Genomic DNA, 27,069 nt, shown 5'->3' with positions numbered 1-27,069 from the left:
AATGAAGCATTATAAGCCAATGTGCACAAAAAATCACTATGGTTTTAAAATTATTTATAAAGGAGTTTAAGCCTATGCAATATGGAATAAAAAGTAAATTTTAAGTTCGGAAGTCCGATGTATTCGTATTGTCCATAGCTTAGTTTAAACACCTTTATAATTTTCCTTTATATAACAACATCTTGATGTTTTCTTTAGCACCCCCTTTTATAAATTTTGAGTTATATGACGTTTATTTTATTAAAACGCTTTTATATTAAGGCATACATTTTAAGAGCAAACAAATAAAACTTTTCCGGTGGCATTAAGTCCTTGTCGGTGGCGGGAAGTACTCTTAATCCCAAGTCTCCCCGCCGCATGCTTTCTTTTTTCATTATCGAACTTTGCGACGTTATAGCGTTATAACACTTGCAGGGCCAAAGCCGAAGCCACCGCCACCGCCACCGCCAGAGTATTACCACAGGGAAGCCGCTTTGGCAAATTAACTAATGACTCCATGTCGGTGATGCAGGGGGGGGCAAGAAATTGAGTGGGAGTTTCAAGGAGGGGGGACTCCGGCGGATTTTTGCCGGGAATCGGCAGATGGCGGGGAGGAGGGGCGTTTGTTTAATTGTCGTGCGACCCGCTTTTTGCTCCGTTTTAATGAGTCAATTTAAATTCCGATTTCGATTACGGGGAAAGCGTTTTTCGAGCTGCTGATGGTCCGCGCACACACACACAGCTGAGGCCAAATCGATGTTCATTAGCAGAAGGCATGCCACGCCCCTGCTGCCGCCTTCTTTGTCCGCCGCTTGCCGCTCCGTTCGCAGCTCTCTTTATTTTGCCCTCTGACCTGCCATTGTCAACGCAATTAGCAGCGCGAACGAGACGGAAGTTTTAAAGTTAATATTGGTTTTTGTTTTTAGCATTGAAATGACTTCGCACGTCCTGTACAGGGCAACTAAGGCAGCGGAATGAAACATATTTCGCAGTCCTTCGGGCGAATCATAATTGAGGCATTTAGAATTTAATATAGTTGCAATTGTAATGCAGTCCTTTTAAGTGGTTTTTAATTAAAAACCAACCGCATTTTTTGTTAGCCAAATTAATGAGCAAGGCCGCATGAAAGTATGCCACTTTATTTGCCGGCGATTTTTTGTTTTTGTCAGCTGGCGATTTTAATTAAAACATCAGGGTTTTTATTATTTGATTTATTGCGCCATCTGACAGGCCGCAATAATCGCCGTAAACAAATGCATATGTAATTGCATATTTGAACTCAATTAACCCGTGGCTTGACCGCACAATTTCTGCAAATTTGTCAACCCAATCGCAGTGAAGGCGGCAAAGTGGGCAGTGTTGGCAGAGTCGACGGGTGGTCCTCCTCGCCAAAGGCCATAAATCTCGGCCTACACTTTCAACTTGACCCCAACGGAGTCGACTCGATGTCGTTGGAAACGCAGCGCTGCATGAAATGAAATTTAGCGCAACGGCCTCCTTCCATATGCTTTTTGTTTTGTTTTTTGAGTTTTTCGGCTTCAACCCGGCGCTTGCTTCTATTTTTTATGCCATTCTCCGTTTTCCGTGCGTCGCTCAACGCAACAATTTATGGCTAAGCGCTCGTGTTTGGCCTAAAAGTATAAAGTATATATACATATATAGAGAGAAACCAGTTACATAAAAACACGTCGATAAATTACAGTCGCCCCGAGAGGCCTTGGTCTCGCCAACCTAGCCGAGTCGAACTAATGGCAGCCGAGCAATATCGTTATATAACAACCAACGGAAAATTCTTTAAAAATTATCTCAAAAACCGGGCCACGCAGGTCGAATGCTCTGGTTTGAAACAGGTGCTTGTATTGATTTACCAAAAAAAACTAGTAGTTTTTATCGAAACATTGATTATATTTGCATTTAATTATCTGTATTTTTTGTATTATTGAATTATTACTTTTTACAATAAATGATTGTAATGAACTACTGTCACCCTAAACTAAAAAACAGGCTGCCTCTTGTTAATTTCAGTTTATATGACTTTCATTTTATTCACTAGGTTTATAAAAATTTGCTCAGTATTTAAAGCATCTGAAAGGCTGGCAAACATTCTAAAAAAATGCATATACCTCAATTTATTTGTGTGGCCTGTGAAAATAATCAGGCAAACAACAAGAAAAATAAATTTAAATTCTGTGTCAACATGCGGCATGGTGAGATGTTGCCAAGTTGTCCTTTCCTAACAATTTATGCAAAAAATAATTAAAATAAAAACCAAAAACAAATAAACCAACGCAATAACAGCGGTGTAAGCAAGTCGTGCGAATATGTGCGTGAACCTGTGTATGTGTTAATTAAAATGCCTTAATTAAAATAATTTTCAAATACTTTGCAGGCCGTAAAAAGTTTCAACCCCACACCATGGAGCGATGCAAATATTAACGAATCGGAGGAGTGCCAGGAGTAGGTGGAGTAGGAGCAGCAGGAGCAGCAGGAGCAGCAGGAGTGATGGTAAAGCAACAAATTTTTTTTTTTTCCATTGACTGCCACAGAGATTGACAAGCATGACAGGAGCAACTGCCTTTTCGCCAGGGAGAAGCGCCCAGAACGTATTAAAAACTTTACAATTTGTGCAGTGTAGTCAAGTTTAATTTTTTGGTTGAGTTCATGCGAAAATTGCAAAAATCATATTCCAACTGTTTGGCAAGCCATCAAAGGTATGGTCGTTTGGTCGACGACCCAACTTCAGGGGATTGCTGTGGTGGGCGATGGATCAGGCACAAACAGTAGAGACTGTGGTCTAAAAACTGCAACGTGATGAAGACTGGTACTGGTAACTTGCGAACGAAAGTGCACTTGCCAGGGAGTGCAGTGAGGTGGAGTGGAGTGGAGCAACATGTGTTTGTCCATTCAGCACAAATCGATTCCAGCGTGCTATTTGCTTAGCAAATTGAAAATTTCCATAAACCCAGATATCCGCCCCGTAGAAGAGGCTTAAAAAAGGTTGACAATTGTACTTTGCATTATCCTTGACTCGCTTTTCTCATTTTCCCTACTTATCTGTGTTGCTGCCGTTTTGCTACGTTCCTTCTGCGGTAGCTGCTACTTTTTAATGTCTTATCTACGTGGACTGTTTGTCGAAATGAAGCTACAAATTTAACCCAAAACACACGCGCCACACATAAAAAGCAAGCGGCGAAACGAAACCAAATGGGCGAAAGCAACAAAAAATTGTGTTGAAATGTGAAGAGCGGAGTATGCCGCACACTAACCCTTCATTGCCGTCGACCCCCTCGAATTCTTTAAGGGAAGCCCCGGCAGGAGTCATAATTATGCCCGGCCCATCGCGCACTGAACGCGGCACGCAAAACATTTTTCGTAATTATCTCTCTAAAACCAGGAAAAAAAGCACAATGAAAAGTACGCAAACAGACACTAAATAAAAAAGAAGGCCGCGGAAATTACAATTTTTGTTGAGAGCGAGAAGCAACTTAAATGCTCTATTCAGAACAACAAGTCATTTTTATTTCGAAAATATTATAATACTGGGATAATAATTATTTAAACTATAAACTAATTGATAAATAAGTTTATCAGTTGCTCTCACATCGTTCTAGTATATTTAAAAACATTTTATGATCAGATTTTAGGTGCTAGTCAAAGAAATATTTATTTGTTGAAGACTTTACTTTACGCTTTATCACAGAACATATACAATAACTTATGTAATTAAAATTAATATGTATCCAAGTAACTCCAAAAATGCATTAAAATTTTTTGCATTACCACAAAAACAATTTTTAATATGTTATGTATATGTTTTACGACTCATTGAGATAAGGTTTAACTGAAGTCACAAAGAGTATCTCTTTTATATGCCGCTGACAAGGGCGAAAGTAAAGTTACCGCATTACAGCACGTGAAGCCAAGGATAAGAGAAAAAGGTACTCTTTCAAAATAAAGAAACATAATTGCTACAAAGCCATTACTGGCGCTTCGCTTTAAGGTTGTATCTCTCAATTATTGACATTTTACAGTTGAGTGTCTTAATTTTGTTAGCTACATCTCTCTGATTTTTAAGTTCTATATAAAATAAGCGATATTAATTTTGTAGTTATTTTGCTTAAGTAAAAGCCCTAAACAATTTCCTTTAAATATAAATAAAATTCATATTTTGTTGTTATATTGCTGAGGTAAGAACCTTCATCTTTGACATAAGTATAAACAATTAAAAACAAGAACCATAAAAAATAAAAATAATACCTATAACTTTTTACAATAAGAAATAAAAACGAACAACTTTTCGGACAATCATTTGTTTTAATTGTTGTTAACTACATAATTATTATTTTAATAGTTAAAAATGTATAGGCAGATTCTTTGCTGAGAGTCCTTGTCGAGTTATTAAAGAGTTGTCCAGCCACATGCGTGAACTTAATCACATTTGGCTTACTTCCATGGAAGGCCAACACTTCGTGCTGCGATATCTGGGCCAAGAGTCGCGTCAGGGCCACGAGAACCCAAATTCAAGCCGGGAAAGGATGAACCTTCACAGCTACACGACGGGTGGGCGTGTCGCTCATACCAAATATCCTTGCCATTATGCTGGTGTGAGTGTATGATTATGTATGTGTGTGTGTTTGTATGAGAGGGAAAAGTTATTGTTGGTAATATCAACACTAAAAGTGTTTATGATATGAAAAATGTTGACAGCAACTGCAGAATAGATATGCTCCGGGTGAGTGAGTGAGAGGGGGGGAGAAGAAGGGATGAGTAGGAATGTATGTGCGCCTGCCTGTATGTGCGAGTGTGTTTGTAGTTTTTATCGCTGCTGCTGACTTTGATGAAAAATATGATTATGTCCTTTATGCGAATGCCTTGCAGTAAAAATAATAATAACACCGAGATACATTCCCGCCTCGTTGTGGCATTTCCACCGAGATCCCTGCCTACCCGCACCCCCCTTCCTCTTCCCCATGCTGGCTGGCACTCTTCCGTTGTTTATTTTTTTTTGGCAACATTTTTCATGACTTTGTTCGTCTTCCTCCGACTTTATTGGCTGTTCTCGTCCAGCTCTTGCCTGCCGGGCAAAACATTGGAGATTTACCCAAGAATTCCCTCGTTGCTTGCTTGTCATATGTTTGCTTTATTATGGACAACGCGAAGCTGTAAGCAACACTAGCCATAACAATAACAGAAGGCAACAAGCCACCAACTACTATCAGGACCAACCAGCGAGTGCAGTCAAACGGTTGTGACCCATAAAGTGACAAAGTTGCAAGTGGCTCCAGAGAATTGGCATTGCTGCCACGCCCAGAAATCCAGCTAAGTTACGCCCCCATATAAAACGCTCGTTTTCACTTAGATGCGATTAGTAATGGTCAGGGGAGGTTCCCGCAAAAAATGTATCCACGAGTTAAGTCAAACTTTTTAACTCCCCAAAAAGTATGCAACATTTTTTAGAAACAAATTAATACTGAATTTGTAAACAACATATGTATAATATAGCTATGGCTGTCATGTATAGACTCTGTCATTAATTAATAAAAAGCATTTACCTAACTTTAAGTATTTTAAGCCCACACTTCTTATTATCGAGTGATTCAGACTGGGGGGAAAAACTAAAGTAAACAAATTCCTAAACAAAGCAAGGAACCACGGGATGTCTAGTCTCCACATGATTTACTTAATATAATTTTGTCCTTGCGATTGTTAATTTATGGGGAAGGAACTGCAGGAATTCGCCATTCAAGCAACAAACCCCACTAAATGCCGAAGCAATGTAATAAAAATCCAAGTCGATGGGTAAAGACGATAAACGGTGAACGAGGGGAGCCAAACAAATGTCCCGTTAAATATTTAGTTGATTTAATTATGTGGACACACTGGGTGTATGTGTGTGTGTTTGTGCGACTGTGATTAAGTGAGAGAAAATGAGAGGGAAGAAAGGAGCATTAAATCAACTCAAACTACGGAAGCAGAATTTACGAGCCCCGGAGTTTTTGGCTCTCTTTTAATTGTTCTTTTCGGTTATCTGTTGCTTATTTATTACGAATGCCATATGGCATGTGACATAACAGCGTTGAAGGAAAACAACGAAGAGGAGAAGCCACACATACACACACACACACACATGAAGGCTGATGGTTTTGCTTTGTGGTCATTTTTTGGTAAATTAATTAAACAAATAAAATAATATGTCAGCAGCAGCAAAAAGCAATAAATACTAATTTGCCTGTTTCAACACAAATGTCATCTTTGTGTTGAGATAAATAAGGCAGAGGAATCCCAAATAAAACACACACTTACTCCCGTATAAATGTTGTTGCTGTTTGTTGCTGTTGTTGCTGTCCTTGTGGCTGCCCGAATTCCTCGACATTTGTTGCCAAGGATTCCAGCTGCTCGCAATGTGGTTGGGCAGGACTCATGGGTTAAGTGGATGGTTGAGGGTGGCTCCGGTGGCTCTGTGGTTGGCTAGACAACTTATCGCTGACGTAGTTATAATTCTTCATTCAATTAATTTACTTTTATTCTCTATTTAATGAATTATTTCATGTTTCGATTCGGTTAAAAATATATTACAACAAAAACGCGTGGGCAAGAAAACACAAGTATTTCTCATTTAAAACTGAATTTTGGGACTAACATGTTAATATTTAATCCGACATTAAAAACAATTTCGCATTGAATCCGAATGGCTCGCGGGAAAATAATGGATATATTGTGTCATTAAAATGTTTTGTATTTCTGCACATCCTGGAGCATCTGTTGAATAATTTCTTTGGACTTAATCCCCATTAAAGAACGGTTATGTTCAGGCCGGCCATAATTGTTATTCTCCTTGTACGAACATCTCTATTCCATTTCACCCCCGGGAGCCTCAGCTTGTTAGCAATTCTTGGTTTTGTTTGGTTTCGGATTCAATTCACTTTTTGTTTCTATTAATGACACACAAACACACACACACACAACTGACAAGGACTTAGACTCAGTCGCTGTGAAGGACATTTGGCAGCGTTTTGGCCAAGTCTCTGGCTATGTCGTCGGTGGATTTATTTCACGGCACATTTAATTCCAGCACGCGCCTGCCAACGAGAAATGGCTGTGGAGTATCCCTAAAAACAATGTTGACAACGATGACGGCGGGGACAAATCGACGACAGCATTTGGGTAAACAATACCGTCAGACGCAGTAATTTGTTTAATTTTAAGTAGCCCCAGGCACTGCCCCCCTCGAAAAACTATTCCCCCAGCCGGGTCATAAGCGGCCGGCAACATAATCGCCATGGGGGCCCCGCCAATTCCCCAGCTCACTTATCAAGTGCCCGAAGAGCTTCTGCTCCGCTGCGGTCATAAAAATCAAAAGAGCATAAAAATACATTTGATAACAGTGACGACTTCTGTTTTTGGTGTTTAGCTGGGAGTTGGGTGAGCCCCCTCAATCCCCCAAATCCCCAATCCAAAGGGAAACTCCCCCTGGCCCTCGGCTTATTTGCCTAAAGTGCTCATTTCAATGTCGCCCAGTGTCAGGCCAAGATGTGGGCAGCATTCACATCGGACCGAAAGCCAAAACCCAAAACCAAAGGCCAGGACAGTTGGGGCTCAGGAAATTGGCAATGCCAAAACCAAAAAAAAAAAAAAAAACGGAGGGAAATGCGAAGCGAAACGAAACGAGCGACAGGCAGCGTCCAAAAGTGAATTAAAATAAATTTGCTAGCGGGGATTTGGGGATTTGTTGTGCTGCGCATTTTTAGCAGGCGGCTACCAAGGACACGACTAACGCATCCCGCTCCTATTATCAGGGCTGAAAAATCGAATTGGTATCGCATAAAAGCCACATTAGAGCATACTTTTAATAATATTTTTTAATATATTCATCTCGCCTTCACTAGTGTATCGAAAATATCGAAATCCAATAAAGATGAGTGGCAACCATAGAAATATAAAGCTTCAACCTCCAACAACAACCTTCAATATGAACTAAAAATATTGTACACATTTCATAAATTAATATTACAAATTAATCTACCCCTAATCAGCATTTAATTAAGAAGTATAATAATTTTCATTTCACAATATTTGGTGTATTCCATCCCTGACCTGCGATTCTCTTTACTCGCCCCCCATTGATGGACTTATAAAACATAATAAAAATTTTCGAGAGGAATTGGCCATGTTTTTCCTTGCCCGCAGCTATTATATCTTCTTGAGACTGCGACTAAGAGGACTGTCCCTTGACTTCTCCTTCCAACTCGACTTTGGCTTTGACTTCGGCTTATCTACTGATGCATATAAGCAGGCGGCATTTATATAATTGTTATATCAAATATTCGACATTGCTGAGAACACTTTAAACGCTCAAAAGGCCATCAAATTTATGGCTTTAAAATTAGACCAAAGACAGCTTGGGAAATGGGCAGAGGCACGAGGGAGGGACGAGGGAGGCGGATGTGATAGCGGTGGACAGGATTATCGGGTGCAGAAGGTCCTGGTGATTGTGTGGATCCGGCCAAGTCTGTCGGTTTTGTTGTGAGTTTGTTCTGGGTACCCCGTTGCGATTATAATGACGACGTGGCCTGTTGGAGTTTACTAATTCTTGTGCCGCTTTCGAAAACTTTACAATTAAATTTGCGCCCCGCCTCACAGTTGGTCGGTTTGGTTTTGGGCCCTCATTTGGGGGCTTGATTTATTGACAGAACAGCCAGTCGCGAGGAAATCGCCTTGTGGGAGTCCTGTGGTCAACCCATAAATCAACGAAATGTACGAAATATGTCGTCTTTCCTTTAAGTAAATTTCAAATTCAACTGAGGACCTTAAATTGCGTTCTCAACTTTTGTTTCTGTTAGAAAAAATACCAGTCGTAGGCAACGGGTCTAGCCTAATGATTACGGCATAATCCAATTTTCATTACATGTACATCAATCCAGAATGATAAATGAAAAATTCAAATAATGAGACTAAGCCCGGCCTTCTCTTTGGGTAACCCTTTTTTTTTTGCCGGCCGCTGACATTTTGTACAACTCCCTTTTCTTTGGGTCGGATATTTACTCAGTTTTTTTGTGAGCTCTGTACTCTTTCGAAAGTCGGGTACATATTGTTATAGAACTATTGTTAACAATTGTCAATTTAAGCAAATTTATATTCAGCTCTAAAATAATGCATGTTTCAGTTAAAACTGAGGTTATAAAAAAATACAACATGAAATAATTATTTAAGAAAATAAACTATTGCGCCATAAATATAAAATGAACGTTGTTTGTTTATATTTGGTATTTGGTATTTGGTTATTTACCCCTTTAAGTTTGGTTTATATTTTAGTCTATTTGAAAGAGTATTTCAAAATTTAGTTTCCTGCTTCCTCTTTGTTTTACTTTTTGCATTTGCATAATTTTCTGCAGATTAAACTACAATTTATCATAATTTTTTCATGAGTGAATTGTTGCCATGCGCCCGACTGCTCAAAGTGATTTTTAATAGCCGACGGGCGACAGTTTCCCAGCTCAAGTTTCACATTTACATTATTTGTTTGATAAAAATCGCTGACGTACGGACGGCGATTTTCCGCTTTAAGAAGTTTTGGGGGAAAACTGTGCCCAGTCAGCGAATGAAGACAACCGAAGGAACGTGAGTACAGCAAAGACGGGCAATAAATCCAAGGAAACTGCGAGTGCAATGTGTACAGTGGGCGAAGGGGGAAATTTGAGGAGGCGAAACAGCTCCACAAGATAGCTTGACCAAACATCAGACACATGGCGGAAAATGGGCAACGGCAAAGGGGGTGTTGAATATACATAAATCCAACTTGGCATTGGGCTAGCAACTTTTGAGTGAAGTCAACACATTTTCACACACAATAAATTTTTGCCAACGTTTGCAGGAATCAACGGAACAGCGTCTTCCGGAAGGCGTGGCCGTTTGGGGCGTGGTCAGTGTGCTGCTGGCTTGCCTATTGATTTTCTTTCGGATCGAGTTAAAGCTCATAGTCAGCCACGCTGTGCAATCTCGGCACACATGGCGTATGCGCAATATTGGAAACTAGCATGGCCAACGAATCGAGGATTTCCCAGCAGCAACGCCCACGCGACAGCCTTGAGACGAAATTGTCTCAAGTCCAAAGTTTTCGTTGAAAGATTTATGGGGGAAGTGGCAGCAACACTCACACTCACACCTACACTCAGCAACACACACACAAAGCGTTAATCCAAGTCAATTAGTTTCTTTGTTGTTTTCGACAGCGCCTAAAATGTTCGCCACTTAACTTTATGGCAAAGTTGAAAACTTCCACAATGCCAACAACAAGCACTATAAAAGCAGCAATAACGGCAACAACAATGACCTTTGCATCCCAGCCATCTCCTGTTTGGGGCTTAAAACTAAATTAAAACTGGGGAGTCTGCCAAGGTCAAAGTTGTGACAGCCTCTCGAACTTGCCTTTAATTTATGACTTCACCTCTCATTACGCAGCGGCCTGATGAAGGAAAATTCCCAAATAAGAAAGGGGAAAAGTTTTCAGCAACCTGTTGTAGATTTTAAATTATAAACGTAATTTTCAATTTTAACTTTTTGTTTAAAGAAGATTTTATACAGAAAGATTGTTCGCAGAATTTTGTACAATACAAGATGTTAATACTAATTTTTTAAATAAAAATGTTTAGATACCTATTAAATTAACATTGGCGTAGTCAAAATACAAAATTATTTTAAAATGTTCACTGTTTCTTTAGAGAGAAGACATACAAATAAACGCTTTCAAATGATAATGTTGAACACTAAAAATATTGCATATATTTCCGCATTTTTCAATCGACAGTGCTGAACCTCTGATGTCTTATTTCCTCCACGCGCAATTCCCTCACCAAACCCTTTTTTTAGATGCCAAGCCTGCTCGCCTGATTTGCTGCCATTGAATTGAATGATTTTGTTTATCAATTTATTGGGATTTTCTCGAAGGCCATCACCAGCAAAAAGGGAAAAATGCGGAAGTTGCCAGGCGGCAGGGCCCGCCATCAAAACATATAAAGCATTTTTATTATAAAACTGGTAGGGCCACACGCACGATATTATCAGAATTGATTTATTTGCTTGCCTGCCTCTTCACTTTCCCGTCATTCTTGTTGTTGTTGGCCCATCTCGGCCGATGGTAATATTTAAAAGGATATCTGGCGTTAAAGCCTTTGATTTGCTAACCGGGCTCTAGCTCAATTTGCTGGTCACAACACGTTTCAACTGTTTGGAGTTTTTATTTTCCTCGCCTCGAAGCATAAAATATTTATTTCTTTAAATTGTTTTCCCACGTATTTTATTTAATTAAAATGCCGCGTTGTATTTGGACGGCCATAAAGGTGAGAATGGGACCGTACTCCTAAATGTACACTAACAAAAATTTAAGGATTGCATATTCTTAGGTTTATTAAGTGCAGTTTTAACTCAGCTGAGTAAGTGTCGAGTAAGTGTTCCAAAGTGAAAAAAAATATTATTTTTTTTGTGAAAGGAAAATTTATATTTATTCTAAAAAAATGTTAAACCATTATAAAAAAAAAACAATGTAAAACTCAAAGAACTTTAACATTTTATAATATTGTTAATTAAAATTTGTTCACTAGAAAAAGCTAGAAACTTCGTAAAATATGGCATTAATTTTTTGTTTATTAATAATTATTGTTCGAGTGTGGCTATTTCTGAACACACTTCAAATATTATTTCTTAAATGTGTGTTTTCTTTTTATTATTTTAAAACCCGCAAAGCTGATGAAGGCCGGGAGCTAGGTGTTGGTTTTTTTGGCTTTGTTGGTTTGTCTGACTGGTTATTAAAAATGGGGAAAAAGCGCAACAGCAGAATAAAAAACAAACAGCCAAGCACAAGGAGTCGCATCCATAAATCCCGCCAGAATTTCACATTTCACATGTGTATAGGTTTTTTATTGCCATGGGCGCTGTGTTTGCCCAAAAGGCAAACGCTTCGCGCTTCAGAAATAAAAAAATGGGTACAAGGGGACATATGAAGGAAGGGGAAGGTGGAGGGAACTGGCAGCGAGCTTTGCGCTTAAGTCTAATGCGAAAAGTTGTGAATAGGCTCAGTAGGAAATCCTATTTTATGGCGCAAAGTTACTGCAGTCATAAAAACGTTGGGTTATGCGGGGAAAATGCGCTGGCGAAACATGGAGTAAGAGGTAAATTTTGATGGCGAACGGGGTTGCAGATCCTTCAACTCCTTTCACTTTGATATCTTCATTGCTTTGTTTTCTCGCCAAATATTTAAATTGGTCTATTTCATTGTCGCGATAATAATATAAATCATATGTCATTTATGTCAATAATATAACCATTAAATAATGTTGTTTGTTAGTCTTAGAGACGTTCACCATGATTTTAATTTCATTTACGCATTTTTGCTCTGGCTTCAATTTCTTCAGATGCTTGAGTAATTTATTCACTTTTCGCAACCACAAAATTCATTCCAAGATTCCAATCCGAAAGCGAAATAAATTGCTCTTCGCGTAATGACAAGCGACAGGGCATCATTAACAAAAACACTTTGCCTATCAAGTGTGATAAATGCCGGGAGCAAGTGCCGTCAACATTTGCTGCCAAATTGAGCATAATTTTTTGAAGGCTACTTTTGTGTTTGTTATTGCTTCCGCCAACGCCCACCAAAAAATTTCGCCCTCATTGCAGCGCTCTAAGTCGCTTTGCAAACAGGCCGCAAATTAATTGATTGTACATCATTTATTAGGCACGCGTCGCATCCATCGAACTGTTTTGGCAATGTTGTGTAAACAGAAATATTGCGCATACGCCGCATGGCGCAGAAACCCAGCGAGACAAACAGAAAAAGCCGGATCGGGACATAAAATCACAGCGCAATTGCTATGCAAAATACACGTAAATATAATTTACTTTATTTTGTGGTGCTTCATTGCGTTTACCACACCTTTTTTGCCACCTCTCGACTTTCAGTGCGAAAGAGCGAGCAGAAATGTCAAACGACAAAAGCGAATTTCGCACACATTTTTATGGCCCCCTTGCCCGAGTCGAAGCTTTTCAGTATTTCAAATCTAATTTATGACATTGAATCAATTTTCGCAGTGTGTGTGTGTGTGTTCGCTTGTATTTGAGTGTGTTTGCTCTGCGGTCAGCGACGATTTTTCATATTTTCCAGCACTTTTTTGCGCTCCTTCGAGCTTGCCTTTGATGCCTGGCCTCGATACTGCCACCATCAGTAGAGGAATCGAACCCAAGCCGCCAGAGCCAACTTTCCGTTTCCGTAGTTTCTCCTCGGCCCACTTCCGCCGTCCTGCGTCCGCCGTCCTTCGTCCAGCAAATGCCAAATTGAAAATTGATGAATGCCTCTGATTGAATTTGATAGGTGCCAAGCACTCAGTGCGGCTATTAATCTCCGCCTAACGTATGATGTGCAAAAGCCCATTCACGGAACAGAAAGAGATTGGAGTGTTTATAATTCCGTATAAAAGGGAAGCGGTATAAAGTTATTTTATCCTTTGAATACTTAAACCAAATATGAGAAAATGCATGTGCGTGCATATTTTCCTACGACAAGCTTTTCCAAATTTAAATGTTTAATAAATGTCACTAATAAAAATTCAAAGTTTAAAATGTAGTTTGTTTGTAATTTTTTGAAACAACTTTAGTTATTTTTGCCATTTTTGGTTAACAAAAAATATTCAAGAAAATGTTTTAATTGCACTGAAAGTTGTGGCAGGGTATGGCAACAGCTGAACATATTTCCGACACGCATCATTCCATCCGTTTTTATCATTTTTGGACGTACTGGTATCTCGGCTTTGTCTGTTATTGCTGTGCGAATTTATGGCCCACAGATTGGCTGTCTACACAGCCCCGATTCACGCCCCGAAATTTCGCGTAGTCTGCGGAGCTTCAATATTGGCTTTAGCCCGGCATCCTCTCATACCCATCCATTTGCCATTTGCCATTTAGCCATCGCCTTCCGTTCCCCAGATGCAATTAAACATGTTGAGCACGTCAGGTTTCAATGAAATCGATGCGACCGCGGCAGTCACGTGCCTGAGATATTGAAAATTCAATCGTTGCCATTAATGCGCACAAATCTTGACTTTTCGGGCAAGCATCAATGCGATAATGGCACTCAGACTTCAGGTGCTCATTTTTTTTATTTTGGTGGGGCAGCAGGCGGGAGTGCGGAAGCGCTTTGAATTTTTCAACATTTCCGCTTATTATTTTACGTGTCGAATTTGCGTGTCACGAAGCATCGGGAACTGGAGCAGTGAGGCGGTAAGCAGATAGCGGAATGGGGACATTAAACCGATGGGAAGTGGCCCAACCCACCCACACTGCCCATGTTTATGCAAATTAAAATATGTGCAATCAAATAGAATAACATGTTAACCGAATTATTTGCATATTACGACAGTTGCAAAAATTGTTTTCCGCATTTACGATTTATGGCTTAGTCAATTTACAAAAGCAGAAAGAACTGAACAACAACTGGTCATTTAGTCGGAGATTTCCATGTAACTAAGTGGTTTTAAGTGACATGTTTAAATTGAGCCCATTTAATACCCTGAACAAGTGATTCTACTAAACATTTGCTTTAAATTTGAAACAAATTTTATTTGAATTAATTTATTTGTATAAGTGAATAGAATTTTATAACATGGTATGATAGAAAAATATTCTTTTAAGATATTTCAGTTATTAGCTTATCGAATTATACTGTTTCTTTTTGTATACAGCAACGAAAATAAATTAAATCCTTAGAAAATCGAAACACTACTTAATCAAAATCGAGGAATTTTCATCACATTTTTTAGACGAAATTAGAATAAAAAAACGCGAGTGAGCGATGAGCTGCTCGAAAGCCAGAAATCCTTTGGTCAAACAATCAACAAGCGATCAATCAGTCTCATCTAATATGTGACAATAGCTGCCCAAGTGTCTATTTGGGTTTGGGTCTAATTAGGGGAAAAAAGGACGCAGTGCTGGTCAAATGATTGGTCACTCACATCCATCATGTGCCGAATCTAATATCAATATGATTTTGATTCCAAAGTCAACTCTCATTCTGTTTTCCTCCCATATGGACATATTAATCACGAAGTGTCCCACTTTTAAATTGTTTTCTATTCAAACGGAAGTCTGACATTCCCTTCCGATGCTCCATCTTTTGACTTTTGGGACCTTGGCATGCAATTTTAATGCGTTGCGGAAACTGAGATGTATTTAGATGATTTTCTGAAAAGCCAACAGTAACGAGGACACTTCATTTTATATGCCACAGTAAAGGAGACAGAGCAACTTTTACGAGAGAATTGAAAACTTTTGACCTTTGGGTTTGAGCTCACAACAATACAATCAACACGTTTCCACAATCGATCGATTTCATGAGCAATCAAATGTTGTCACATCCAGCCCCAGCGACCAAAAAGTTACAGCACAAGTTCAAAGTTCTTAACCCACAAGGCACCCTGCTCTGTCCCAAAAAACGGAAAAACGAAAAGAGAGTTTGCTAACAAAACCCGAGCCAAAAAAAACAACAATAGCAGCAACAAGGAGAAAAAATGTCCAGCAATAAAAAAAATAAATCCATTCAACATCCACATCAACTGTCTGACAAAACTGTGACAAATGCGATGAGAACGAAACAAATTTAAATTAAATTTGCGCCCTATTCGGCAGCCAAAAAACTTTATACGGTTCACCAGTTGGCTTTTAGCTTGTCCTTGTTTTTTTGTGTACATTATTTATATAAATTAAGGAAGGTATGGACTTACATGTGATGATATGTAGTATATATCAAACAAAATCATTTAAGTGCACTTGAACGTTTTTATTAATGTTTTGAAGCTTTGAATTTACTTCAAGTATTTTAAGTCGGTCCCAAAGGTAAAATATGAATAGCGCTAACCGGTTTCTTAAGTATTTATGGCTTAGCCAAATGTCAGCACCCAGAGAATAGTTCACCAAGCTCCAATTCAGTTCGAGCAGTTGTCTTATGGCTTGATGCCAGTGCCAGTGCCACTGCCTGCAAAAGTTAACAAGAACACGTAGTAAAGATTTTGCCGTTTAGGTTTTAATGCGATTAGAGTGGCAGACAACAGCAGAAGCAGTAGAGGAGCAGAGGCGAGATCTTGGCCTTGCCCTGTGATTTATGGCCTGGAATACACGTACCCATAATCGATGCTGACCCACAAGGCTTCGAAAGTGGGCGGGAGTGATGAGACCTAGGCCAAGAAGATGCTGCTGACCGCACCCGGCACAATATTTAAGTTTAAAAATTTATCAATTGGATTTGCGAACTGCTTTGTCATAAGTTCTCTAACCTTTGGCACTCGCAACTTTTTCCTCGTCCTTTGTTGGGTTTCAGGTTCCTTTGCGAGTGACTAGTTATCGCGTAGACATTCGGCACGTGCCAGTATTTTGTATTTGATTTACTGCCTGACTCAAGAGATTTATCCTGGAGGTTTGGTTCGAGAAATCCCTGTGGGCGATTCGGTTCATGAAGGAATCCCGTCTTAATTTCCGTGGAGTGCAGAGAATAATCTAAGTGGCGTAAAGTTTTCCACTTCGGAGTTGCGTATATAATTTAGAGCAAACAAGATATAATGTATAGCTAAATTAATTATTTGCTAATCCATTTGTATTGCCTAATCAGTTCAGTCGTATAATTTCCTGACAGTGGCATTCAGAGTGCTGACTAACTCAATTATAACTCAAATTGGTGGCTAATTCAATGCACGGCCAAACTCAACTATGTGATAATAAAGCTTTGTTTGTCTGCTCGTCAATGGAATCCGAATGATAACGAAAATATTTCATGTCACTTAAATAGGTTAATTTTGCGCATAAATGCAAAGATAAATGTACAAATGCGGTTAACTGCATTTGCTGATATTAACTCACCTTCAGTCTCTCAGCACTCAATGCTATCCCCATAATAATTATTCCGTTTTTCAATATTTAATTTGTTATTCCGCCCCGCCCCTTATTCATTACCCCTTGCAATGGCTGCGTGGCCGCACTTTTCGACTCATTTAGTATGTGGCAATATTTCTAATTAAAGGTTGCAAACAAAATCAAAACAACCGCGAGCCAGCTGAACATTTTCGATGCTTTGGTAAGCGAGTGTACACACACACACACATGCGTGCTGCCTCCATAGCATATCCAACGTTGTGTTTTTGCATGCGTGTTTGCCCTGTTAAGTATGCTATGATTTATGCATCGCTGCTAAATGCTGCTGAGGTTTCCTCGTTGATCCTGCGACCAGTGGCAACTATTCGCCATTCTAAATTGCAATATTCGATGCACGCATAATTGGGCCTATTGATTAAATCGACCAGAGGGCGTGCGTGCAACCAATGACATGAGGCAGACTAATTAGGTTGGATGGATGGTGACAGGATTTTTTTTTTCAAATATACGGGAAAAATAAGGATCACAGCAATCAGGACGGGGGCTTTGAATAACATCCTTTTATATTTTGCCAACATTGTTAGTGAGGCCTTTAAAAAGGCTTTAGTGGTTTGAAATGGTAGGTCTTATAATTAATTCTTAGCTAACTATATATTTAGACTTTTAAGCTTTTGTTATACAATTTTTTGAGGTCGAGACGTATCCACATATTTGCCAACAAACAGGGAGCAACAACTACTTGCTACATTTATTCTGCACAATACAAAAATATAAGGACTTGCGCTTTTGTACGGAAATTTCCTAACTAAAAAGTCTAAAGTGTTTTCTGTCTAACAGTACGAGTACCAATCCGCTTTCTTAGTTGGCTTTCAGTTTTATTTAAAGCAAGCATTGGGTATTGCATTCTGGCCTTGGGTGCAGTCAATGGAAAATACCATGAAATTCTGAGTGAAACTCCTAGAAACTCAATAAACCTTGAGAAATCAAATTGCATTTTCCAGAATTTTTAAGTCAATATTAAGAAACTAAACAAATTAGTGGAAGCTAATAAAATGTTTCTTACTAAACACAAAATAGTAGTTTTTCTTTACTTTGTTATTCTGTTTAAACTTCAATCTAGTGGTAATCGCGATCTTTTTTATTCATTTTTGTGTTCCTTTTGTGCAGGCGCCCTTTATATTTACTTTATGATTATACTTTTACCCTTGGGCCAGGCCTCCCCGTTTTGGTTTATTTACCAGCATGCATTACCTTTTTCCAACTTATCGACGTAATTATCTTAAAAAATATGAAATTATATATCGCACGTAAAAAAGACTGAAAAAAACCGCTGCGTAAAAAGAAAAGGAAACATGAAATTCCAAGGTGAGCATAAAAAGGCAGGAAAAGTGGCTGCCATGCCCAACGCCCTTTGATTATGTGGCTGTGATAGCCCAGCTTTGTTGTTTTCCTTTTTTTTGGCCTCGTAACGAAGGCGAGCCAGAAAAACTTGGAGCAGAGCACTTCTCATTAGAATGCTTCACAGCGCAGATTTGACAAGACGTCCGCCTAAATACAGACAGCATTTTTCCTCCCGAAAACCAAACCGCACCTCGCATCCATTCCCCTGCTTGTTATACCCTTTCGAGAGGTCTTGTAGTTTCGATGACAAGTTTGCTGCCTTAAGAAAACATTTTTTCCTTTTTTGGTATTTTTGTTTAGTGTGGAGACAAAGTTTAGTGGTAAATCATCTTGCAATCTTTCATTCTGAGACATTAAACAACCCAAAAAAATATATTTTTAAAAATAAAAAGTATTATATTGAGATAAATCAGAATTTATTCATATATTAATTTGAAAGGTTTTTAAATTGGGCCAGAAAATTATGCTTTAGAGAGTATTTAAGCCTTCGAACTCTTGGGAATCTCCTTGCTTTGAATTTGAGTCAGTTGCCTCACCTCAGCACGCAAGCACGCATTTCTTGTCGCTGTCCTTGTTGTTACAGCTGCGCATTTTTAAACAAGATTAAAGCGCGCACGTCGTCAACATTTTAGAGTGTGAGCCAAATGGGTGCTGCGAAAATGCGGATGGCGGTTGAGTGGTGCGAGGTGGTTCGTGGTGGTGCGTGGAGGGGTGGCATTGCTGCCGGCAATTTGTTGACTTGACTGCAAATGTGTCGCATCTTAATGCGCTGTTATTAAATATGCCACAGCAAATGGAAACCAGAATACAGCAACAGCACCAACAAGGAAGCGTAGGAAAAATTGTACAATGTTGAATCAAAGCGGAGACTTTTCCATTTTGTGTTCTGGATGATGGCAGGGATGATCAGATCGGAACCAAAATATATTCTATGAAGCTACATTTAAGCCCGAATTATTAAAAGCATTAAATATAATAATTGGTTTTACAAATAAGATCATCTGGTATTTGTTTTTAAGCAAAGCTAGGAAGTTCTACAAAAGAATTTGTATTTTTCATATGACCTAAGTAATTTATGTATTCAGCTTAACCTATTTTTTAATTTATTCAGCCCAATGTGTTTTCGATTTTTTTTTCTCTACCAATTAGTTAATTATACCAAAGTAATTTATACTACTAGCCAAATGAAAAATGGCTTAAACTTTCGCTTTAGTCTTCAGCTCCATTGTGCAACACAGTACGACAGCAAATGGAAATTATAATTGTGTTAACCGCATTTCGAGTCCCCGCTTATAATTTGTTCGAATACCGTTTCTGTGATGATTATTTTCGTATGCTGATTTTATTGAAATAATTAAGCGCGGAAAATGCCGAAGGTGCGCAATTCATTGATGACCCAAAAGTGACACTTGCACATTCATTTATTGCACTTATATTCGATTTTATTTTTTTTTTTTGTGGGCGTGTGCGCTGGATTTAAATTGCATTCTGTTCGAAAGTGTCCGATGGCCGATGCCTGTTTGCAATAAATTCGCTTAATGAAGTTTTAAAAAATGCCAACTGCTTGTGGGCACGGTCACTGCAATCCACGTGTTATGTAGGAAATGCATTTAATGTAATTATTTCTTTAATTAAAATATTTAGCGCAACAGCAGGGGCAGCAACAACAACAACAATGTCGCGAGGAGCGCCGACGTTTACAATTTGCACAAAAGTCACGTCGTTGCTGTTATTATTGTTAATGTTGTTATAATGCCTCGAATCGACCATTCAGCTTAATTGAAACCATTAAAAATATCGTTGCAATCGGCTGAAAGTTGCATACTTCTGGGGGATCACGTGATTAAAATTAAATTCCATTTATACATTTTTTAAATTTACTACTCAATAAAAGCTCTGTTATCTGCTGATTTGAATTAATTTCAAGCTTATTGGATAACCCTTTGCCTGCTGATTTTCAACTACTTGAAAATTCCATTCACAACTTCAACTGCATCATGGCAGATATAAGGGGAACCCTGCTGCTAAAAAAAACCTCCCCAAATACCCATTCATTTCTTCAGTTGGACGAGTGCCAGGCAAAGGTTAATTTACTTGAAAAATTCCAGAAAGCTTATTCTTAACAAATATGCGAGCAATTGCTTAGCTTACTTTTCAGGCGAATTGAATTGGCTTGAGGTACAAAAGAAACTGAGATGGAATGAAGGCAGGGGGGAATAAAATAGCTACGTAGCACTAACAACTGCGCTGATTTATCTGCACAAATTGCCAACTGAAATTAATAAGAGAAATCAGTTTACCATTTCCTGTCGACTACGACGATGAGGACGAGGACGACAAAAATACTAGAAAAATGCCAACTAATAGTCCATTGTCGACGTCGTTGCTAGAATTCTTGAGAGTGGGGAGTGGAAATGAATAGACATTCCAATAACTGTACAACATCCGGTTGCATATACACACAACCACACACACATACACCTACAAGGCCAAAACACAATGGCAAAAACGTTTCCATTTTCAATGGGGAAATATTTCTATTTCAACATGAAAATATTTTTTAGCAGCCTTTTGTGTGGGATATCTAAACGACTCTTCACCTGACGAAGACCAGATAAAAATTTCTGCTTCAGCAGAAAAAACTGATCACAAGAAATATACAAAAAAAAAAAAAAACCAAGAAAAATTCAATCTTAATCCAGTGGCTCGGCAGGATATTTTTTATAGACAGAAAAGTAACTAACAAGAGTAGAGCAACGAGAAAAGTAGAAAAAAAAACCAAAATGGATGCCATGCACTTAGACCTTAGGTATAGCTTTTCTGAATGGAACCAGTGACGTATGCACTTGACTTGACTTGCACATTTGCGGTGGCAGAAAGCCTCTGGAACTCAATTCGAGTCACAGCCCAAGCCAAATCCGAAGAAAAATAGTTATTGTTAGAGCAACGAGGACATCGCCTGCGACGAAGGCAGTAAGTAGCTTTATTATGGGATTTTAAGTTATTACACCGGTGGTTCGATGGCAAAGGGGATGCTCGGGGCGCAGGGAAAGAGGATCTGGCAGCGATGATAATCGGGGTGCCATTGCGAGCACTCACATATGCGACTCCTTGCACTTGAATGCAGAACTTGGCCCATGTGATGACGTGATGCCTTCTGGCCTACAGGCGAATTTGTCATCATGATTCGTAAGAAATTCAATTCGTCTTACTTTCCTTTATTTGGTTTTTGGTATTTGGTATTTGCATTGCTATGTGGATAAGATTGCGGAGTTCTTTTTATATAAAGATTAAAAATTTAAAAAGTTATTTCTTGTGCATTACAAAGAGTTTTTAAATAGGTGATCAAAAGTATGCAATAACCAAATTAACTTAATCTTTCGAAATAAATAAATTAAATAAATAAATTATACATATAAGGACCTAGTGTTTTCTGTGGCACGGCTATATGTAAGAAACCTTGTTTAAATTCCCTGGTTATATTTGGAATCTACCGAATCAACGTTAAAGATGATTTATACATATTTGTTCTTATAAAGTTTTTAGTTTTTTACAACGTTCAGTCACTTATTGTTATTTTAATGCATGTTGGACATTTCTTAATGCCTAAATAATTTGAAATTCACTTAAAACTTTCCCTAGAGGATACAAATGTTTCGTTTTGCTAGCCAAACACTCCAAACCCCCGAAGTACCCTTAAAAGTCAACTGCCAGTTTTTTGACAGTTTATTTCATAAGATTCGGATACTGATACTTTTTATGTGTTTCCCCGCCTTGACCCAGTTAATAATTCAGTACAATACATTAGGCGACAACGAGTGTCCTGTCCGCCCCTTGGCACATCAGTTTGGGTGTCAGTATTTGACACTAAGACTAATTTAATGGAAAATTTCCGAGTGGAGAACTTGAAATTTGTGTTTATCGCGACACGCAATGGACGCGTTTTTGCCGCGAGCCAACATTCAACGTAACGAAACACAGGATATAGCACCCGGCTCATGTGGTTCATATTTTAGCTGACATATCCATTTATCTATTTATATGCAAATGCCACACCTCCCGTGATGCGAAGTGAAACCCCTCACCTGTCGCCTGAACTACTCATCCTGTGTGCGTGCCGTGCCAAAGTCAAAGTCGAGGAATGTTCCTTTGTTGTTTCGGCATTCTGCAACAATAAATCACGGCACCTATGCTGATGGCGCGGGGGCTCGGCGGGGTAAAAACTAATAAATCTAGGGCCAATTAATTGACTTAACTGCTGCTGGCAAAGGCAGAGACCAAAGATGAGGCAGCGGCAAAGCCAATGGCAACGGCAAAGACTCCAAAGGGTCGCAATTTATGGGCGCACCATCAACTTGAACCCGCACATAATAAATCATAACATTTTACAGATAATAGAAAACCTCACACATGTCCAAACAATCGGAGTCCCTAAGCCCTTCCCCCCCACGAAAATTCCCGGCGGCTAGAAATTTTAATAAACCGCAAAGAGTTTGGCACGAGCAGTAGTGGGAATAAAAATTGTTTCACATAATTTATGCCGCCTTAGAGGAAAACTTAACACGAGGCAACATGGGGGCGGACCCAAGGAACAGAAGAATGTTTCCCAGGATGCGTATCCGCCGGCGTCTTTTCGATCAAATCTAACTTTATTCCGTTCAGTTTGTGTGGGATTTCTGATAGTGTGGGTGCTCACTCGACCTGGCAGTCAGTTCCGTTGAACTTCATATGTACCCTAATCAGTTCTCATCCTAAATTCTGTTTTTAAGTTGTAAGCGAAGTTTATCAGTAAAATAAGTGAAAGGGTGTGTGTTTTTATAATACCATTACCAAAAAGGTAAGTGTAACGAAAACATTTATAAAGTTTCTTAAGAAGGAAGTAAGTGCTCGGCAGAAAAACGGAAAAGTCCAGTATATAATCGAAATTTTTGACAGTCGTCCAAAATTTTTCAGATCTAGCAATCCTTGAATATGCAATCGTGCATAACTTGCTTTTCGAATCAGTTTTCGTCAACACGTAAGCAAGGGAACACCTTCGATTCTCCATAAATTTTTCGGTAGTGTGTAAAATTTCAAGTTTTCAATTGGCAAGTGGCAAGTTGCATGTGAACTAGACGGAAAAATAACAAACGCAGTAAGTCAAAGTCAAAAGCGAGGTTGTGGGGCGTGTTGCACAAAAGTGTTGCAAGTCGGAACGGAAACTCGCCGGCCACGCCTCTTTTTGGCGGTCCGCGTGTTTGTCTAGATGTCGGATGGATGTGGATGTGTAAGGGGATGTAGCCCTCCTATCTGGCCTTAAGCTAATGCCGGGGGCAGCCCGTCGACAGGCGAAGGCCGTCCACCTTGCCACGCCCCACGCCTTGTAATGACGTCATTTACATGCTGCTGTAACAAGACTGGCAATTACATAACTCATAGTGTGGGGTTTCGCCGGAAGATAGTTAATCTAGGGCCGCCACTCTTGATTTCTTTCTTTGGCTTTCACGGCATCGTAAATAAATTACACGCTCCTGATTGATCAACTTTTGGCCCGATGACAACCATAAAGGGGCAAGCAGGCAAAGTGGGGACACTGTCGTTGTGGCCGAAAACGTCGAGGCAGCCGCTCGTAAACATAAATCCAAGTGACGCTAATTGTTTGTTGCAATTACTGCTGCAGTTGTTGCCACCGTTCAGTTACGTGTGCAGTCAGCAGCCAGCAGAATGCAGCCAGCAGCCTGCAGCATGCAGCCTGTAGCCAAAATGGGGGCAATAAGGGGTTAAACGACAGTGACGGGGGGGGACTGTGTTTGCATGCAAATTTTAGTTGCATCTGCAGTTGCTGCCGCTGTTGATGCTGCAGCAACGGCAAACAATTACTCAAACATTGTTGCAACTGCTGCTGCTGCTGCTGCTGATGCTGCTGATGCTGATGTTGCTGGCGTGCAACTCGTTGTGCGTGCTAAATGGCAACTACTCTGGCGGCTAATGATAATCACTCGACGCCCTCGGCTCTTACTTAGTTTAACCTGCTTTGCTTTTGCCTTTATGGCCATTTTATCTCTTCGTCAATGGCCTAATAAAAATGGTTTTTGTTTAGTCAAGAGTTCCGGTCGACAACGCATTGTTTAAAAGCGATTTTAGGGCTCTTTGCATTATTCCCACGTGGGTGGGGGAATGCATAAATAAGTGGTCTTACCTCTCAAGTTGTCATCTTTCGACAGCCCCAGCATATCTCCTGCCAGGCGGGGAATAATGCCATTTAATATTCCATATAATTGGCTATCCAGAAGATGAATTTGAAGTTTGCATGCTGAGGCACGACCAGCATAGCTCACTACAAATGAGGCATAAACAAAGGAGATCTGGGTTGCAAGTGGCTGCTTAGTGGGGTTGTTCGGTTCGAGAAACATCTACAGGGATTGGGATCCTATAGCGCACAGCTGGTTAGAGATTCGAGTTTATGCTTAACCACAAGAATTCCAAATTAATAATTCAAATTAATATTTTTGGTGCAACCAATTCCAGATTTGAAGAGGCACAGAAGGCAAGCAGAAATGGCACAACTAATTATAAAGAATTAGAGCCTTAAATCCGAAATCGATTTGATAAATTCGCTTTGCCAGAGCTCTAAATTAGTCATAAATCGGAAGGCTGCTTATCTTTTGTTTCTTTAGTTTCCAGGCCAATTTTAAATATTTAAATTTCATACCCAATTGCGGTTAAACATAAAAAAAAGAACGTTTAAATGCCGTTTTTCTATGCTTATTTTCCACACACCCCTAACCATTTGCTGACGGTGACTAATTTGGGCTACAAAACCATAAGGGGACATGAACATTTCGCCGACAATTAAATAAACAGTACTTAATACCCCCTGGTCTTGGGTCTCAACCGACACTTCTAGACCCACGCATACACATGGTGACTAAACTGTCGGCTGTCGAGTGGCAGTTTGCAACTGTAAAGTGATATTAATTATGGGCTTTGTTGCAGTTGCAACCGCCTGTCGCCTGCACTCCAGGTTTTGGTCCTGGTCCGGGCGTAAGCCAAAGGATGAGGCTTTTGGGCTTTTGGGCAGGGATGAGGCGCTCCTCTTATGGTTCCGGCCTCGGGTTCCTCGCTGATTAAGTGACTTTTCGACAGGACACAACTCTGCGGTCTCTGGGGCAGGCACTCACTACATCAGTTTCCCTTCATGCAGGACAAACTAATTTTATTGCACTTAATAGTGGACATAGTGGACACAAATGGGCAGTTGAGAGGGGAGCGCCAAAAACGATCTACTTTTATACTTTATTTTTCTTTATTTTTCATACTCAGATTGAATATGTCCTTTAGCAAGTCAGAAGAAGTGGGCGGAATCCATAACATGAGTAACAGATCGTTGGTAAAGAATGGATTTTTTAATTATTTGCGCGGCTTCTGTCAACGCAATAGTGCCCTGAGCTGACCGGAAATCGCAAGGGAGAGGCGATGGTAAGTCGTTTTCGTAAGCTTGGACTTGAATATAGGTTTTATTTCGCTCCCTTACAGGCCTGCAGGGTGGCCACCAGTCCGCGTCATAAGCGTCGTCGTGTTTGCAATATGCACTGAAATTCCCTCGATCGATCGAGTCATGCCATAAAATCCATAGAAGTCCACGTTTCCTGTTTGATGAATTGATCATGCGACTTCTGTCTGCAGTTCGAGATAATTTTTATCTAAGATTTATAGCCATGGGATATGCCAATTATGTAACTATTCTGTTTTGCTTAACTTAAATAATTGTTTTATTAAACAATTTGATTATTTTTTGTGGAACAGAAAGCAGTTAGGGTTGAGGCTTTTGAAGTATGCTTTAATAAAATATACTTTTGATGGCTTTAGAATATGTAGAATGGTTCAAAGGCATGTCATAAAAAATAAATCAGTGAAAACAAACAATCCAACGATCAAAGTTCCGATTTTGGTTTAATGCAGTGTAATTGAGGAATGTAAGATGAAATTTAATAGTATTAAAAATGCAGCATAAGTAATTAGTTTTTGTAAAACAGCATGGCTCCAAGAATACCGAGCATTAGATACATTTGTACCTCTCGTTTCGGTTAAAATAGCACGTGTAAGTGTTTATGCAGCTGAACCGGCTCGTGCAGGAAATTCAATTTATTATTCCACTATATGAGCTTTCGCACTTAACTTGCATGAATAGATAATGAGCTATCTGCCGTGTAAGTGGAACGGTGGAGGCTGCCATCGCTGAACAGTAAATGGGAATGGGAATGCGAATGGAAATGGTAATGGGGTTTTCGACGGCAGAAGATTGGAGCCGAAGGTATCGCAGTTGCGTGCTGGAAGCTTTCACTGAGTTCTCTGACCCGGCGCCTGTTGTGAGACGGCTAAATTGAATTATTAATAACACGCAGCGCGCGCAATGCAACGGATGCTATAACCCCGTTTTCTGCGAATATATATGAGTATATAATGCATTTTGTGGTTTTGTGGAGACAACCTTGGGACAGTTGGCCAAAATAAACAACAACGAAAAGGGCGAAGTGAACGGACTAATCGCACCACTTACGACCATAATTTGTCAATTTTCGAAACAATTCCCCAAGCTCGCATAAATTGTCTGCTGGCCTCCTGTCTCTTTTTCCCTGTCGCTGGCTTTTGGCACCCATTACAGCTCATTTCTCTTACTCAGAGGAACATTGCGCAGTGAAAAATGAAAGTGAACCCGAAACACCACTGACGAACTGAAGCGGCCTTGTTTCGAAAAAAAGACGAAATAAAAGGCATTTAAATGCCGCTGTGTGCATAAATTAC

General features: G+C 39.6%; 1 long non-coding RNA gene across 1 annotated transcript; it reads left to right on the top strand.

Moving 5' to 3' along the window:
• Window positions 1-23,274: 23,274 nt before the first annotated feature.
• On the top strand, window positions 23,275-26,190 carry LOC108138654. The gene is made up of 3 exons (XR_001774135.2): window positions 23,275-23,419; window positions 25,588-25,743; window positions 25,801-26,190. It is a non-coding gene; the product is annotated as an uncharacterized LOC108138654 (long non-coding RNA).
• Window positions 26,191-27,069: the final 879 nt, after the last annotated feature.

This window comes from Drosophila elegans, unplaced genomic scaffold, assembly GCF_018152505.1.
Source record: "Drosophila elegans isolate 14027-0461.03 unplaced genomic scaffold, ASM1815250v1 contig_814, whole genome shotgun sequence".
NCBI lineage: Eukaryota > Metazoa > Arthropoda > Insecta > Diptera > Drosophilidae > Drosophila > Drosophila elegans.
The sequence above is the reverse complement of the archived record's forward strand: the minus strand, read 5'-3'. Positions and strand labels throughout refer to the sequence as shown.